The sequence below is a fragment of the Bos indicus x Bos taurus genome, chromosome 11 (assembly GCF_003369695.1).
Source record: "Bos indicus x Bos taurus breed Angus x Brahman F1 hybrid chromosome 11, Bos_hybrid_MaternalHap_v2.0, whole genome shotgun sequence".
Taxonomy (NCBI): domain Eukaryota; kingdom Metazoa; phylum Chordata; class Mammalia; order Artiodactyla; family Bovidae; genus Bos; species Bos indicus x Bos taurus.
The window spans coordinates 916,129-923,702 of record NC_040086.1 but is presented as its reverse complement, the minus strand read 5'-3'; the positions used below and the strand labels follow the sequence as shown (position 1 = coordinate 923,702).

At 48.4% G+C, this 7,574-nt stretch overlaps 1 non-coding gene across 1 annotated transcript; it reads left to right on the top strand.

Moving 5' to 3' along the window:
* Window positions 1-6,757: 6,757 nt before the first annotated feature.
* Window positions 6,758-6,830, top strand: TRNAG-UCC. The gene has a single exon. It is a non-coding gene; the product is annotated as a tRNA-Gly (tRNA).
* The last annotated feature ends 744 nt before the right edge of the window (window positions 6,831-7,574 follow it).

The following is a 7,574-nucleotide window of genomic DNA, read 5'->3' as shown; positions in this document are numbered from 1 at the left end:
AGATATTACTTTGCCAATAAAGGTCCGTCTAGTCAAGGCTCTCATTTTTCCAGTGGTCATGTATGGATGTGAGAGTTGGACTGTGAAGAAAGCTGAGTACCAAAGAATTGATGCTTTTGAATGGTGGTGTTGGAGAAGACTCTTGAGAGTCCCTTGGACGGCAAGAAGGAGGTCCAACCTACTCCATCCTAAAGGAGATCAGTCCTGGGTGTTCATTGGAAGGACTGATGCTGAAGCTGAAACTCCAATACTTTGGCCACCTCATGTGAAGAGTTGACTCATTGGAAAAGACCCTGATGGGATTGGGGGCAGGAGGAGAAGGGGACGACAGAGGATGAGATGGCTGGATGGCATCAGCGACTCGACGGACATGAGTTTGGGTGAACTCCGGGAGTTGGTGATGGACAGGGAGGCCTGGCGTGCTGTGATTCATGGGGTCGCAAAGAGTCAGACACGACTGAGCAACTGAACTGAACTGAACCATTTATCACAAACCTGGGCAGTGTAAAGCAACACCCATTTATTATCTCACAGTTCTGTAGGTGTGGAGTCCAGGTAGGCTCACTGGTGTGTCTGCTTGGGGTCCCACAAGCTGAAATCAGGGTGTCAGCTAGCTTATGCACTTATCCTGAGGTTGAAGGGAAGGATCTGCTTACAGACGCTTTAAAGTTGGCAGAATTCAGTACTCTGTGACTCTGGAGCTGAGATCTCCATCTCCCTGCTGGCTGCCAACTAGGGTCTTTCTCAGCTCCCAGATGGCTCCCCTGTTGCCTTAGCTTGTGGCCTCACCTTCAAAGACACCAATGGACATCAAATCCCTCCTATGCTTTGAGTCTCTCTGACTTCTCCTTTTGCCTTTAAGGGCACATGGGATTCCCCCTGGAATCTTCTAGACAATCCAGGATCACCTGCCTATATTAAAATCAACTAACTAATAACCTTAAATTAAACCTACCAAGTTCTTTTGTGCCAAGTAAGGTAATCTTTTCATGGGCATGGTAGCTCATGGTATTCATAGTTCTGGGGTTTAGGCATAGAATCTTGGGGGGCCAATTTTACAATTCTGCATTATATAGTTACCAACTAAGGCCAGATATGATATAGTATGTGCAATATTATGTTTTTGTAAGAAAAAAATGCAATAAAAAACCATGGGTTATATTTATTTTCTTCTTTATCCTTGATTTTTTTTTTTTTTACAATAAACACATATTGCTGGATAATATGAAGAGTTTACACAACACTCAAACCCATAAAACTTCACTGGCAAGATGGAACTCAAGGTATATTTTCCCACAGACAAAAATGTTTTGGGGTGACTAGAGTCCTGTGACATTCCACAAAAGATGTAATTCTAAAACTCCATGCTCCATGGATTATTTCTAGCAGGCACTAAATGCCAAGTTCTAATCAGGATGCCAAGAATAAACGACTCTTACTCCCTCATCCCCCAAACCCTAAGAGGCATCAGCGGGCAAGGGGGCTGGTGATCAGAAGCTATTAATATATGAAGAGACCATGCTCTGATGTCGCAAGAACACCTGTCTCAAGAAAGGAGGAGGCGGAGCCCCTTACAGCATGGCGGCACTGGCGCTGGCCTCGCTGCTGTTCAGCTGCTCAGCCGTGTCCCGACTCTGCAACTCCATGGACTGCAGCCCTCAAGGCTCCTCTGTCCATGGGACTTTCCAGGCAAGAACACTGGAGTGGGTTGCCATTTCCACCTCCAGAGGGTCTTCCCAACCCAGGGATCGAACCCAAGTCTCCTGTGTCTCCTGCATTGGCAGGTGGATTCTTTACCACTGAGCAACAAGAAAGTCCAGGAAAGCCCTGGACTTGTGTGCATGTGTGCAAAAGCGTGTGCACATTAGCAAATGAGGGAGTGTGTGCATGCAGGGCTGGGAGCTGCAGGTGATCTGCACTGACTTGGGCTATCTCTTCCCAAGAGGAGAAACGTCTGCTATGCAAATTCTTGTATGAGAATACGGGTTTTACTGAAAATAAGGAACCTGCAGAGGCATGAGAATTTATTTTATGACTTTCCACTCTGTAATTCTCTCTTCATCCCGGATGGGCCCTCCTGGAGCAGCCACTTCCGCCTCCCCCCAGCCACTGCACTCCCCATCCTCACTCACTGCACAGGCTTGCTTATTCTCTCTCTAGCTCATTTGGTTGGTTGGTTGGTTGGTTTGGTGGGGACTCTTTTCTCCATCCTCTCTTGGATCATTTTCTCCCTGATCTCCCTGCCCCCAAATGAGAAACAGCCTTTGATGTCCTTTGGTGATGAGTGGTTAAACACTACAAATCATGGTACATCTATCATGGAATAGCCCTCAGCAATCCAGAGGGAGGTTGGGTATCCATACACCCAACAACGTGGATGAATTTCCAGAGAGTTACGCTGAGCAAAAAAGACATCGGACCACGACCCCATTTATAAAATATTCTTGAAATGGTAAAATTATAAAAAGGGAACAGACCACTGGTTGCCAGGGTTGAGGGAGAGGAGGGAGTGGGTTATAAAAGGGCAGATTGAGAGATCCTTCTGGTGAAGGAAATAAAACATACCTTGACTGTGGTGATGGATACACAAACGCACTCATGGGATATAACTGAACAAACTGCATGCATGTGCACCTGTGTGTGCACACACACACCAATGAATATACATAAAAGTGCAGCGATGTCAGTATTCTGGCCGTGATATCTTACTATGGGTCGGCAAGATGTTACTTTTGGGGAAGCGGCATTAAGGGTACACAGGATTTCTCTGATTTATTTCCTACAACACATATGAGTTTCCAACTACCTCACAATGAAACTTTAATTGGGAAAAAAAAAAGTGAAGGATAAAGAAAGATTTTTCTCAGGCAAACAAAAACAGAGGGCGTTCATTGCCAGGAGATGTACCCTGCAGGGGATGCTAAAGGGGGTTTTTCAGGCAGAAGGAAAGTGATGGAGGTCAGACACTTGGAGCTGCAAAAGGCAGAGACGAGAGTAGAAGGAGGAAGAAATGGAGCTAAAAGAACATCTTTCACTTTTCTTATTCTCTGTTGATCTAAATTCCTAGCTATGACTTTGCAGCTTTCTTCTTAGACTTTGAAGCTAATTCTTTGGGCCAGTGTCAAGCATGTTTCCTGAAAGCTTGCAGGCTTCAGGCAGACTCTGTGTTCTTAGGCCCATGGCAGGAAGACACAAGGGTCTCCCAAGCGTGCCGCAGCTTCTCCCAGGCATGATCCTCCTTCTCCCTGAGGAACCATGACAGTATTTATGGGAGGGGGCCCACTGAGCCCTCAGCACGTGGATGCTCTCCAAGGCCACTCGCAGCCTCAGTTCTGCCTTTTAGTGCTGTGTGACCTTCGGCAAGTCACTTAAGCTCTCTGGTTCCAGGTTTCATCGTTTCTGTGGTGGTTGTGCTGGGCCTTCACTGCTTTGCAGGGGCTTTCTCCAGTTGCGGTGAGGCAGAGCTACTCTCCGTTGGCTGGCTTCTCCTTACGGTGACTTCTCATTGCAGAGCACAGCTCTAGGGCGCGTGGGCTCAGCAGTTGCGGTGTACAAGCTTAGTCGCTCTGCGGCAGGTGGAATCTTCCCAGACCAGGGACCAAACTCGTGTTGCCCGCACTGGAAGGTGGATTCTTATCCACTCTACCACCAAGGATGTCCCAGATCTCATATTTAACAGTACTTTTCCGGGCAGTGGTGGCAGTTATAAGATATGGGATAGAGCCTGCCACATAGATGCTAAAACATGTTCCTCCCTTACTAAGATGTATATGACCGTTCCTCCTACTGGGTACACAGCTGGCACTCATGGAGGAGATCCCATTCCTTGACAAAATTCCCGTGTGAGGCTACAGTGCTTTGTCCTCTCCTGAAAGCCTGTCCTTGGCAGGGAGGCAAACATAACTATCAGTTATCCCCAACATAACTTCTCAGTTGTCCTCAAAACTCAGGCTGGGGACTAGCTTCATGGGAGGCCCTGAAGTTTAAGGAAGCAGTTCTAGACCCAAACCACCTAAAGAAACAGCCACCCTGACACCTCCCTCCTCCCCAAACCTCTTGAGTAGAAGCCTTGTGCTACCTTCTCAAAGCTCCAAAACCTTGGCAGCTTGATTTTAATACAATTCTACAGTCCATTCTAGAGACCCAGCAGTCAGAATAGCATCTCTAAAATAAAAATCATTTTTCTAGGTTCCATATATATATATGTATGTATGTATATATGTATATATATGGGTTAATATATGATATTTGTTTTTCTCTTTCTGACTTACTTCACTCTCTATGACAGGCTCTAGGTTCATCCATGCGTGCTCTGTCGCTAAGTCATGTCTGATCCACGTCTCTACAAATGACCCCCTTTTGCTTCTTTTTATGGCTAGAAAAATAGCACTGATGAACTCATTTGCAGTGCAGGAATACAGATGCAGACATAGAGAAAAGACGTGTGGACACAGAGAGGGCAGGGAAGGTGGGATGAATTGGGAGAGCAGTGCTGACATATATACATGACCAAGTGTAAAATGGAGAAGGAAACGGCAGCCCTCTCCAGTGTTCTTGCCTGGAGAACCCCATGGACAGAGGAGCCTGGCGGGCTACAGTCCACGGAGTTGCAGAACCGGCTATGACTGAGTGACTGACCCTGTAACGTGTGTGTGTACAGTAGCTAGCTGCGGGAAGCTGCTGTGTACCACAAGGAGTTCAGCCTGGGGCTCTGTGATGACCTAGGGGAAGAGGGTGGTGGGGTGGAAGGCTCAAGAGGGAGAGGATATATGTGTATTTATAGTGGATGCACTTCATTGTACAGCAGACACTATCACATTATCAAGTAATTATGCTGCTGTTCAATCACCAAGTTGTGTCCGACTCTTCACGACCGCATGGACTGCAGCATGCCAGGCTTCCCCGTCCCTCGCCGTCTCCCAGCGTTTGCCCAAGAAAGCAATTATACTCCAATTTAAAAAAATAAATTAATAAATAAAATGAAAATCAGGTTGTGTCAGGCTTCCACTCCCTAAATCCACACAGTGGCTTATGCTGTACTTGAAACAAGAGCTGCTCATCAGGAAGGCTTGTTCACAAAGCCCGAGACCTGACACAGCCTCCTCTCCCTCTGCTCCTCTGGGGGCTCACATCATTCCAGCCACCCTCATTTTCTCTCTGGCTTTCAAATCCACGAGTGCCTCGGGGCCTTTGCACTTGCTGACTCTCTGCTTGAACTGCTCTTTCCTTGACCTGAGCTTATCTCCAGTGTCAGCAGGCAGGCTTCCCTGACCTTTGTCTAAAACAGATGCCCTCCCTCCCCTGCAGCAGCCTTCTCTCCCCTCTCTGTTTGTCCCACGCACTCCCCACAATCTGAAAATGTCACATCATTTACATATTTACTTGATTTTTGGTGGGGGGAGAGGGGCTTCTAATTTTTGCCTGTTTCCTCCTTCAAGAACATCAGCTCTGTGGGACGAGGGACCGTGACCCTTTGGACCTAGTGCCCAGATGTGGGCCAGGCATGTGGTGTGGGTGGTTTCTAATACTGATTTGTAAGTGGAGAACTGTTCCTCCCCTCCTGGCACAAGTAACTCATGCCTGCATAGGCTCCTGATCCCTGGAGAACCATCAGTGGATCCCAAGCCATTCCCAGACCACACTCTGGGAAGCTTGCCCAAGGGAAACGAGCCCACGACCCCAGACAGTCATGTCTGGTGTTAGGGCCCAAAGACAAAGACTTTTCAGGCCAGGCTGGGGGGCCCAAGGCAAGAGATGCTGAGTAAGGGGGCACTGAACACGTCACCCCCACATGGGTCGCATGTGCAGTCAGGTAGCCAGGTTGTTTGGGATTAGGGAGCGCTGCCAATTCAGCTGCCACTAAGGCAAAGGGATTGTACCTGGGGAAGATTTATTTTTCCTGCTCCATATCTCATGTCACCCTCACGTCCCCTCCCCTTCTCCCGCTGGCTGAGCTGCACACCACTCCCTCCGTGGTCATGATACTTCAGCCAAGACCAGAGCGACTCCCCACGGCCCCCTGCTCCCCACCAATATGTACAGATGTCTGGGTATCCAAGGAGGAACATTTGTCAGGAGGCTCCAGGAGACAGATGACTATTCCATAAAGATCTCATTTTTGTTGGAGTCCATCCACGTCTCTATATTGTCATAAAAAGTCAATAGGAAACTTCCATTTAGAAAAAAAAAAAAAAAAGAGGCACAATTAAAAAGAAATAGGGACAGCTCCAAGAGAGGTTGAAGATTAAAGACCGAGAGGCCCAGGGCAGGCAGGGGAATTTTATGAGCTACCAAAGAAAGAAAAACACACCACACAGAAAATGTGCCCAGCAGAAACTTGTCTTGGCAGCCTTAGCTGAGTCGAGCCGGCCAGTCTGGAGTGCTGATCTCTGCAGACCCTAGCGTGGGGGCAGGAGCTTGGGGTCTGCTCAGGGTGCAGCTGTGTGCCTGGCCTCTAGCTGGAGAGGGGCTCGGACCCCCGAGAAACACTGCAGCTGCCGCAGTTGGGGGCCACTGAGGCATTAGACCTCTGAAACGGTAGAAACATGCCCACCTGGGAGCCACAGAGGTCAGCAGCCCGAAGCAGATTAAACCTTCGTAGGTTCAGAATCTAGGACTTTTCTGAGATGCTCTTGAATTAGCCCTCATGGAATTTTCCAGATTCCAAGAATATGGAGTTAGACTTCCTCAGGTTTGAGAGACTGAATATACAAATGGACAATGACCAGGCCAAATATAAAAACAGAACTCTGGGATTTCCCTGGTGGTCCAGTGGTTAGGACTCTGTGCTTCCACTGCAGGGGGCACAGGTTCGATCCCTGGTTGGGGAACTAAGATCCTGCATGCTGTGGGCATAGCCAAAAAAAATTTTTTTAATTAAATAAAAGCAGAATTCTGCCCCATAACCTATAGCAACCTGCTCAGGAAACCAAGCCCTTATTCACAGCCAACAGCCCAGGAAACCAGCCTGCTCTAAGTCAGACTCACAGGAACCCAGATTGCTGTTTTGCTTGACAATCCAGGAAGATAAACATCTTTGCTGTAACCATCAAAATGGCCAGGACTTGATGAATCACTGACAGCTTCTCTAATTTTTGTCCCCACATCCAACTTAGGACCAACACGAGAAAGCCAGATAAAAGCCCTAATCAATTACACAGGATGTCCGGTCCTATGTAGCCTGCCTCCGGATCCAGTATGCCAACAGCCTCCAGATCCACTGTGCCAACAGCCTCCAGACCCACTGTGCCAACAGCCTCCAGATCCACTGTGCCAACAGCCTCCAGACCCACTGTGCCAACAGCCTCCAGACCCACTGTGCCAATAGCCTCCAGACCCACTGTGCCAACAGCCTCCAGACCCACTGTGCCAACAGCCTCCAGATCCACTGTGCCAATAGCCTCCAGACCCACTGTGCCAACAGCCTCCAGACCCACTGTGCCAACAGCCTCCAGATCCACTGTGCCAACAGCCTCCAGATCTACTGTGCCAACAGCCTCCAGACCCACTGTGCCAACAGCCTCCAGATCCACTGTGCCAATAGCCTCCAGACCCACTGTGCCAACAGCCTCCAG